The sequence below is a fragment of the Eptatretus burgeri genome, chromosome 4, assembly GCF_056783735.1.
Source record: "Eptatretus burgeri isolate ZD-2024b chromosome 4, Ebu_testis_v1, whole genome shotgun sequence".
Lineage (NCBI taxonomy): Eukaryota > Metazoa > Chordata > Myxini > Myxiniformes > Myxinidae > Eptatretus > Eptatretus burgeri.
The window spans coordinates 133,427,153-133,438,696 of NC_140964.1; the positions used below are offsets into that span (position 1 = coordinate 133,427,153).

At 30.3% G+C, this 11,544-nt stretch overlaps 1 protein-coding gene across 3 annotated transcripts in view; it reads right to left on the reverse strand.

Annotated features, from left to right (window-relative positions):
- LOC147029158 (uncharacterized) overlaps positions 1-11,544 on the reverse strand; it is a 117,491-nt gene that overhangs the window by 104,979 nt on the left and 968 nt on the right. The gene's annotated exons all lie outside the window — the stretch shown is intronic.

Here is an 11,544-nt window from a genome sequence, read left to right on the forward strand (position 1 = left end):
AAAGATAAAGAAAAGACAAGTTATGGGACATGTAGATAAATATAAAGAAAAGACAAGTTATGGGACATGTAGATAAATATAAAGAAAAACAAGTTATGGGACATGTAGATAAATATAAAGAAAAACAAGTAATGGGACACGTAGATAAAGATAAAGAAAAGACAAATTATGGGACATGTAGATAAAGATAAAGAAAAACAAGTTATGGGACATACAGATAAAGATGAAGAAAAGACAAGTTATGGGATATGTAGATAAAGATAAAGAAAAGACAAATGATGGGACACGTAGATAAAGATACAGGAAAGACAAGTTATGGGACATGTAGATAAAGATAAAGAAAAGACAAGTAATGGGACATGTAGATAAAGATAAAGAAAAGACAAATTATGGGACATGTAGATAAAGATGAAGAAAATCAAGTTATGGGACATGTAGATAAAGATAAAGAAAAGACAAGTTATGGGACATGTCGATAAATATTAAGAAAATACAAGTTGTGGGACATGGAGATAAATATAAAGAAAAGACAAATTATGGGACATATAGATAAAGATGAAGAAAAACAAGTTATGGGACATGTAGATAAAGATAAAGAAAAGACAAGTTATGGGACACGTAGATAAAGATAAAGAAAAGACAAGTTATGGGACATGTAGATAAATATAAAGAAAAGACAAGTTATGGGATATGTCGATAAATATTAAGAAAAGACAAGTTGTGGGACATGTAGATAAATATAAAGAAAAGACAAGTTATGGGACATGTCGATACATATTGAGGAAAGACAAGTTGTGGGACATGTAGATAAAGATAAAGAAAAGACAAGTTATGGGGCATGTAGATAAAGATAAAGAAAAGACAAGTTATGGGACATGTTGATAAATATTAAGAAAAGACAAGTTATGGGACATGAAGATAAAGATGAAGAAAAACAAGTTATGGGACATGTAGATAAAGATAAAGAAAAGACAAGTTATGGGACATGTAGATAAATATAAAGAAAAGACAAGTCATGGACATGTAGATGCAGATGAAGAAAAGACAAGTTATGGGACATGAAGATAAAGATAAAGGAAAGACAAGTTATGGGACACGTAGATAAAGATAAAGAAAAGACAAGTTTTGGGACATAGAGATAAAGATGAAGAAAAACAAGTGAAGGGACATGAAGATAAAGAGAAAGAAAAGACAAGTTATGGGACATGTAGATAAAGGCAAAGAAAAGACAAGTTATGGGACATGTAGATAATGGTAAAGAAAAGACAAGTTATGGGACATGTCGATAAATATTAAGAAAAGACAAGTTATGGGACATGTCGATAAATATTAAGAAAAGACAAGTTATGGGACATGAAGATAAAGATGAAGAAAAACAAGTTATGGGACATGTAGATAAAGATAAAGAAAAGACAAGTTATGGGACATGTAGATAAATATAAAGAAAAGACAAGTCATGGACATGTAGATGTAGATGAAGAAAAACAAGTTATGGGACATGTAGACAAAGATAAAGAAAAGACAAGTTATGGGACATGTAGATAAATATAAAGAAAAGACAAGTAATGGACATGTTGATGCAGATGAAGAAAAGACAAGTTATGGGACATGAAGATAAAGATAAAGGAAAGACAAGTTATGGGACACGTAGATAAAGATAAAGAAAAGACAAGTTATGGGACATCGAGATAAAGATGAAGAAAAACAAGTGAAGGGACATGAAGATAAAGAGAAAGAAAAGACAAGTTATGGGACATGTCGATAAATATTAAGAAAAGACAAGTTGTGGGACATGTAGATAAATATAAAGATAAGACAAGTTATGGAACATGTAGATAAAGATAAAGAAAAAGACAAATTATGGGACATGTCGATAAATATAAAGAAAAGACAAGTTATGGGACATGTAGATAAAGATAAAGAAAAGACAAGTTTTGGGACATGTAGATAAATATAAAGAAAAGACAAGTTTTGGGACATGTAGATAAATATTAAGAAAAGGCAAGTTGTGGGACATGTAGATAAATATAAAGAAAAGACAAGTTATGGGACATGTAGATAAAGATAAAGAAAAGACAAATTATGGGACATATAGTTAAAGATGAAGAAAAACAAGTTATGGGACATGCAGATAAATATAAAGAAAAACAAGTTATGGGACATGTAGATAAATATAAACCAAAACAAGTAATGGGACATGCAGATAAAGACAAAGAAAAGACAAATTATGGGACATGTCGATAAAGATAAAGAAAAGACAGGTTGTGGGACATGTTGATAAATATTAAGAAAAGACAAGTTATGGGACATGTTGATAAAGATAAAGAAAAGACAAGTTATGGGACATGTAGATAAATATAAAGAAAAGACAAGTTATGGGACATGTAGATAAAGATAAAGAAAAGACAAGTAATGGGACATGTAGATAAAGATAAAGAAAAGACAAGTTATGGGACATGTAGATAAAGATAAAGAAAACACAAGTTATGGGACATGTAGATAAATATAAAGAAAAGACAAGTTATGGGACATGTAGATAAAGATAAAGAAAAGACAAGTAATGGGACATGTAGATAAAGATAAAGAAAAGACAAGTTATGGGACATGTAGATAAAGATAAAGAAAACACAAGTTATGGGACATGTAGATAAAGATAAAGAAAAGACAAGTTATGGGACATGTAGATAAAGATAAAGAAAAGACAAGTAATGGGACATGCAGATAAATATAAAGAAAAGACAAGTTATGGGACATGTAGATAAAGATAAAGAAAAGACAAGTTTTGGGACATGTAGATAAAGATAAAGAAAAGACAAGTTATGAGACAAGTAGATGTAGATGAAGAAAAGACAAGTTATGGGACATGTAGATAAAGATAAAGAAAAGACAAGTTTTGGGACATGTAGATAAAGATAAAGAAAAGACAAGTTATGAGACATGAAGATAAAGATAAAGAAAAGACAAGTTATGGGACATGTAGACAATGATAAAGGAAAGACAAGTTATGGGACATGAAGATAAAGATAAAGAAAAGACAAGTTATGGGACATGTCGATAAAGATAAAGAAAAGACAGGTTGTGGGACATGTTGATAAATATTAAGAAAAGACAAGTTATGGGACATGAAGATAAAAATGAAGAAAAGACAAGTTATCGGACATGTAGAGAAATATAAAGAAAACACAAGTTATGGGACATGTAGATAAATATGAAGAAAAGAGAAGTTATGGGACATGAAGATAAATATAAAGAAAAGACAAGTTATGGGACACGGAGATAAAGATAAAGAAAAGACAAGTTATGGGACATGAAGATAAAGATAAAGAAAAGACAAGTTATGGGACATGTAGATAAAGATAAAGAAAAGACAAGTTATGGGACATGTAGATAAATATAAAGAAAAGACAAGTTATGGGACATGAAGATAAAGATCAAGAAAAGAAAAGTTATGGGACATGTAGATAAAGATCAAGAAAAGACAAGTTATGGGACATGTAGATAAATATAAAGAAAAGACAAGTTTTGGGACATGAAGATAAAGATAAAGAAAACACAAGTTATGGGACATGAAGATAAAGATAAAGAAAAAACAAGTTATGAGACATGTAGATAAAGATAAAGAAAAGACAAGTTATGGGACATGCAGATAAAGATAAAGAAAAGACAAGTTATGGGACATGTAGATAAAGATAAAGAAAAGACAAGTTATGGGACATGTAGATAAAGATAAAGAAAAGACAAGTAATGGGACATGTAGATAAAGATAAAGAAAAGACAAGTTATGGGACATGTAGATAAAGATAAAGAAAACACAAGTTATGGGACATGTAGATAAAGATAAAGAAAAGACAAGTTATGGGACATGAAGATAAAGATCAAGAAAAGAAAAGTTATGGGACATGTAGATAAAGATCAAGAAAAGACAAGTTATGGGACATGTAGATAAATATAAAGAAAAGACAAGTTTTGGGACATGAAGATAAAGATAAAGAAAACACAAGTTATGGGACATGTCGATAAAGATAAAGAAAAGACAGGTTGTGGGACATGAAGATAAAGATAAAGAAAAGACAAGTTATGGGACATGTAGAAACAGATAAAGAAAAGACAAGTTATGGGACATGTAGATAAAGATATAGAAAAGACAAGTTATGAGACAAGTAGATGTCGATGAAGAAAAGACAAGTTGTGGGACATGTAGATAAAGATAAAGAAAAGACAAGTTATGAGACATGTAAATGTAGATGAAGAAAAGACAAGTTGTGGGACATGTAGATAAAGATAAAGAAAAGACAAGTAATGGGACATGTAGATAAATATAAAGAAAAGACAAGTTATGGGACATGTAGATAAAGATAAAGAAAAGACAAGTTGTGGGACATGTAGATAAAGATAAAGAAAAGACAAGTTATGAGACATGAAGATAAAGATAAAGAAAAGACAAGTTATGGGACATGTAGACAATGATAAAGGAAAGACAAGTTATGGGACATGTAGATAAAGATAAAGAAAAGACAAGTTATGGGACATGTAGATAAAGATAAAGAAAAGACAAGTAATGGGACATGTTGATAAATATTAAGAAAAGACAAGTTATGGGACATGAAGATAAAGATGAAGAAAAACAAGTTATGGGACATGTAGATAAAGATAAAGAAATGACAAGTTATGGGACATGAAGATAAAGATAAAGAAAAGACAAGTTATGGGACATGTAGAAACAGATAAAGAAAAGACAAGTTATGGGACATGTAGATAAAGATAAAGAAAAGACAAGTAATGGGACATGTAGATAAAGATAAAGAAAAGACAAGTTATGGGACATGTAGATAAAGATAAAGAAAAGACAAGTAATGGGACATGTAGATAAAGATAAAGAAAAGACAAGTTATGGGACATGTAGATAAAGATAAAGAAAACACAAGTTATGGGACATGTAGATAAAGATAAAGAAAAGACAAGTTATGGGACATGTAGATAAAGATCAAAGAAAAGAAAAGTTATGGGACATGTAAGATAAAGATCAAGAAAAGACAAGTTATGGGACATGTAGATAAAGATAAAGAAAAGACAAGTTTTGGGACATGAAGATAAAGATAAAGAAAACACAAGTTATGGGACATGAAGATAAAGATAAAGAAAAGACAAGTTATGGGACATGTAGATAAATATAAAGAAAAGACAAGTTATGGGACATGTAGATAAATATAAAGAAAAGACAAGTTATGGGACATGAAGATAAATATGAAGAAAAGACAAGTTATGGGACATGTAGATAAAGATGAAGAAAAGACAAGTTATGGGACATGTAGATAAAGATAAAGAAAAGACAAGTTATGGGACATGAAGATAAAGATAAAGAAAAGACAAGTTATGGGACATGTAGATAAAGATAAAGAAAAGACAAGTTATGGGACATGTAGATAAATATAAAGAAAAGACAAGTTATGGGACATGAAGATAAAGATCAAGAAAAGAAAAGTTATGGGACATGTAGATAAAGATCAAGAAAAGACAAGTTATGGGACATGTAGATAAATATAAAGAAAAGACAAGTTTTGGGACATGAAGATAAAGATAAAGAAAACACAAGTTATGGGACATGTAGATAAAGATCAAGAAAAGACAAGTTATGGGACATGTAGATAAATATAAAGAAAAGACAAGTTTTGGGACATGAAGATAAAGATAAAGAAAACACAAGTTATGGGACATGAAGATAAAGATAAAGAAAAAACAAGTTATGAGACATGTAGATAAAGATAAAGAAAAAGACAAGTTATGGGACATGCAGATAAAGATAAAGAAAAGACAAGTTATGGGACATGTAGATAAAGATAAAGAAAAGACAAGTTATGGGACATGTAGATAAAGATAAAGAAAAGACAAGTAATGGGACATGTAGATAAAGATAAAGAAAAGACAAGTTATGGGACATGTAGATAAAGATAAAGAAAACACAAGTTATGGGACATGTAGATAAATATAAAGAAAAGACAAGTTATGGGACATGTAGATAAAGATAAAGAAAAGACAAGTTATGGGACATGTAGATAAAGATAAAGAAAAGACAAGTAATGGGACATGTTGATAAATATTAAGAAAAGACAAGTTATGGGACATGAAGATAAAGATGAAGAAAAACAAGTTATGGGACATGCAGATAAAGATAAAGAAATGACAAGTTATGGGACATGAAGATAAAGATAAAGAAAAGACAAGTTATGGGACATGTAGAAACAGATAAAGAAAAGACAAGTTATGGGACATGTAGATAAAGATATAGAAAAGACAAGTTATGAGACAAGTAGATGTCGATGAAGAAAAGACAAGTTGTGGGACATGTAGATAAAGATAAAGAAAAGACAAGTTATGAGACATGTAAATGTAGATGAAGAAAAGACAAGTTGTGGGACATGTAGATAAAGATCAAGAAAAGACAAGTTATGGGACATGTAGATAAATATAAAGAAAAGACAAGTTTTGGGACATGAAGATAAAGATAAAGAAAACACAAGTTATGGGACATGTCGATAAAGATAAAGAAAAGACAGGTTGTGGGACATGTTGATAAATATTAAGAAAAGACAAGTTATGGGACATGAAGATAAAATTGAAGAAAAGACAAGTTATCGGACATGTAGAGAAATATAAAGAAAACACAAGTTATGGGACATGTAGATAAATATGAAGAAAAGAGAAGTTATGGGACATGAAGATAAATATAAAGAAAAGACAAGTTATGGGACACGTAGATAAAGATAAAGAAAAGACAAGTTATGGGACATGAAGATAAAGATAAAGAAAAGACAAGTTATGGGACATGTAGATAAAGATAAAGAAAAGACAAGTTATGGGACATGTAGATAAATATAAAGAAAAGACAAGTTATGGGACATGTAGATAAAGGTAAAGAAAAGACAAGTTATGGGACATGTAGATAAAGATAAAGAAAAGACAAGTTATGGGACATGTAGATAAAGATAAAGAAAAGACAAGTAATGGGACATGTTGATAAATATTAAGAAAAGACAAGTTATGGGACATGAAGATAAAGATGAAGAAAAAACAAGTTATGGGACATGTAGATAAAGATAAAGAAATGACAAGTTATGGGACATGAAGATAAAGATAAAGAAAAGACAAGTTATGGGACATGTAGAAACAGATAAAGAAAAGACAAGTTATGGGACATGTAGATAAAGATATAGAAAAGACAAGTTATGAGACAAGTAGATGTAGATGAAGAAAAGACAAGTTGTGGGACATGTAGATAAAGATAAAGAAAAGACAAGTTATGAGACATGTAAATGTAGATGAAGAAAAGACAAGTTGTGGGACATGTAGATAAAGATAAAGAAAAGACAAGTTATGGGACATGTAGACAATGATAAAGGAAAGACAAGTTATGGGACATGAAGATAAAGATAAAGAAAAGACAAGTTATGGGACATGTCGATAAAGATAAAGAAAAGACAGGTTGTGGGACATGTTGATAAATATTAAGAAAAGACAAGTTATGGGACATGAAGATAAAAATGAAGAAAAGACAAGTTATCGGACATGTAGAGAAATATAAAGAAAACACAAGTTATGGGACATGTAGATAAATATGAAGAAAAGAGAAGTTATGGGACATGAAGATAAATATTAAGAAAAGACAAGTTATGGGACATGAAGATAAAGATGAAGAAAAACAAGTTATGGGACATGCAGATAAAGATAAAGAAATGACAAGTTATGGGACATGAAGATAAAGATAAAGAAAAGACAAGTTATGGGACATGTAGAAACAGATAAAGAAAAGACAAGTTATGGGACATGTAGATAAAGATATAGAAAAGACAAGTTATGAGACAAGTAGATGTCGATGAAGAAAAGACAAGTTGTGGGACATGTAGATAAAGATAAAGAAAAGACAAGTTATGAGACATGTAAATGTAGATGAAGAAAAGACAAGTTGTGGGACATGTAGATAAAGATAAAGAAAAGACAAGTAATGGGACATGTAGATAAATATAAAGAAAAGACAAGTTATGGGACATGTAGATAAAGATAAAGAAAAGACAAGTTGTGGGACATGTAGATAAAGATAAAGAAAAGACAAGTTATGAGACATGAAGATAAAGATAAAGAAAAGACAAGTTATGGGACATGTAGACAATGATAAAGGAAAGACAAGTTATGGGACATGTAGATAAAGGTAAAGAAAAGACAAGTTATGGGACATGTAGATAAAGATAAAGAAAAGACAAGTTATGGGACATGTAGATAAAGATAAAGAAAAGACAAGTAATGGGACATGTTGATAAATATTAAGAAAAGACAAGTTATGGGACATGAAGATAAAGATGAAGAAAAACAAGTTATGGGACATGTAGATAAAGATAAAGAAATGACAAGTTATGGGACATGAAGATAAAGATAAAGAAAAGACAAGTTATGGGACATGTAGAAACAGATAAAGAAAAGACAAGTTATGGGACATGTAGATAAAGATATAGAAAAGACAAGTTATGAGACAAGTAGATGTAGATGAAGAAAAGACAAGTTGTGGGACATGTAGATAAAGATAAAGAAAAGACAAGTTATGAGACATGTAAATGTAGATGAAGAAAAGACAAGTTGTGGGACATGTAGATAAAGATAAAGAAAAGACAAGTTATGGGACATGTAGACAATGATAAAGGAAAGACAAGTTATGGGACATGAAGATAAAGATAAAGAAAAGACAAGTTATGGGACATGTCGATAAAGATAAAGAAAAGACAGGTTGTGGGACATGTTGATAAATATTAAGAAAAGACAAGTTATGGGACATGAAGATAAAAATGAAGAAAAGACAAGTTATCGGACATGTAGAGAAATATAAAGAAAACACAAGTTATGGGACATGTAGATAAATATGAAGAAAAGAGAAGTTATGGGACATGAAGATAAATATAAAGAAAAGACAAGTTATGGGACACGTAGATAAAGATAAAGAAAAGACAAGTTATGGGACATGAAGATAAAGATAAAGAAAAGACAAGTTATGGGACATGTAGATAAAGATAAAGAAAAGACAAGTTATGGGACATGTAGATAAATATAAAGAAAAGACAAGTTATGGGACATGAAGATAAAGATCAAGAAAAGAAAAGTTATGGGACATGTAGATAAAGATCAAGAAAAGACAAGTTATGGGACATGTAGATAAATATAAAGAAAAGACAAGTTTTGGGACATGAAGATAAAGATAAAGAAAACACAAGTTATGGGACATGAAGATAAAGATAAAGAAAAAACAAGTTATGAGACATGTAGATAAAGATAAAGAAAAGACAAGTTATGGGACATGCAGATAAAGATAAAGAAAAGACAAGTTATGGGACATGTAGATAAAGATAAAGAAAAGACAAGTTATGGGACATGTAGATAAAGATAAAGAAAAGACAAGTAATGGGACATGTAGATAAAGATAAAGAAAAGACAAGTTATGGGACATGTAGATAAAGATAAAGAAAACACAAGTTATGGGACATGTAGATAAATATAAAGAAAAGACAAGTTATGGGACATGTAGATAAAGATAAAGAAAAGACAAGTTATGGGACATGTAGATAAAGATAAAGAAAAGACAAGTAATGGGACATGTTGATAAATATTAAGAAAAGACAAGTTATGGGACATGAAGATAAAGATGAAGAAAAACAAGTTATGGGACATGCAGATAAAGATAAAGAAATGACAAGTTATGGGACATGAAGATAAAGATAAAGAAAAGACAAGTTATGGGACATGTAGAAACAGATAAAGAAAAGACAAGTTATGGGACATGTAGATAAAGATATAGAAAAGACAAGTTATGAGACAAGTAGATGTCGATGAAGAAAAGACAAGTTGTGGGACATGTAGATAAAGATAAAGAAAAGACAAGTTATGAGACATGTAAATGTAGATGAAGAAAAGACAAGTTGTGGGACATGTAGATAAAGATAAAGAAAAGACAAGTAATGGGACATGTAGATAAATATAAAGAAAAGACAAGTTATGGGACATGTAGATAAAGATAAAGAAAAGACAAGTTGTGGGACATGTAGATAAAGATAAAGAAAAGACAAGTTATGAGACATGAAGATAAAGATAAAGAAAAGACAAGTTATGGGACATGTAGACAATGATAAAGGAAAGACAAGTTATGGGACATGAAGATAAAGATAAAGAAAAGACAAGTTATGGGACATGTCGATAAAGATAAAGAAAAGACAGGTTGTGGGACATGTTGATGAATATTAAGAAAAGACAAGTTATGGGACATGAAGATAAAAATGAAGAAAAGACAAGTTATCGGACATGTAGAGAAATATAAAGAAAACACAAGTTATGGGACATGTAGATAAATATGAAGAAAAGAGAAGTTATGGGACATGAAGATAAATATAAAGAAAAGACAAGTTATGGGACACGTAGATAAAGATAAAGAAAAGACAAGTTATGGGACATGAAGATAAAGATAAAGAAAAGACAAGTTATGGGACATGTAGATAAAGATAAAGAAAAGACAAGTTATGGGACATGTAGATAAATATAAAGAAAAGACAAGTTATGGAACATGAAGATAAAGATCAAGAAAAGAAAAGTTATGGGACATGTAGATAAAGATCAAGAAAAGACAAGTTATGGGACATGTAGATAAATATAAAGAAAAGACAAGTTTTGGGACATGAAGATAAAGATAAAGAAAAGACAAGTAATGGGACATGTAGATAAAGATAAAGAAAAGACAAGTTATGGGACATGTAGATAAAGATAAAGAAAACACAAGTTATGGGACATGTAGATAAATATAAAGAAAAGACAAGTTATGGGACATGTAGATAAAGATAAAGAAAAGACAAGTTATGGGACATGTAGATAAAGATAAAGAAAAGACAAGTAATGGGACATGTTGATAAATATTAAGAAAAGACAAGTTATGGGACATGAAGATAAAGATGAAGAAAAACAAGTTATGGGACATGTAGATAAAGATAAAGAAATGACAAGTTATGGGACATGAAGATAAGGATAAAGAAAAGACAAGTTCTGGGACATGTAGAAACAGATAAAGAAAAGACAAGTTATGGGACATGTAGATAAAGATATAGAAAAGACAAGTTATGAGACAAGTAGATGTAGATGAAGAAAAGACAAGTTGTGGGACATGTAGATAAAGATAAAGAAAAGACAAGTTATGAGACATGTAAATGTAGATGAAGAAAAGACAAGTTGTGGGACATGTAGATAAAGATAAAGAAAAGACAAGTTATGGGACATGTAGATGTAGATAAAGAAAAGACAAGTTATGAGACATGTAGATGTGGATGAAGAAAAGACAAGTTATGGGCCATGTAGAAAAAGACAAGGAAAAGAAAGTTGTGGGACATGTAGATAAAGGTAAAGGAAAGACAACACCACAAACAGAATTACTGTGTGTATGTGTTTGGTATGTTTGTGTATGTGTGTATTTCTTTGTTTGTGTGCATGTTTGTCTGTGTTTGTTTGTTTGTGTCTGTTTGCATG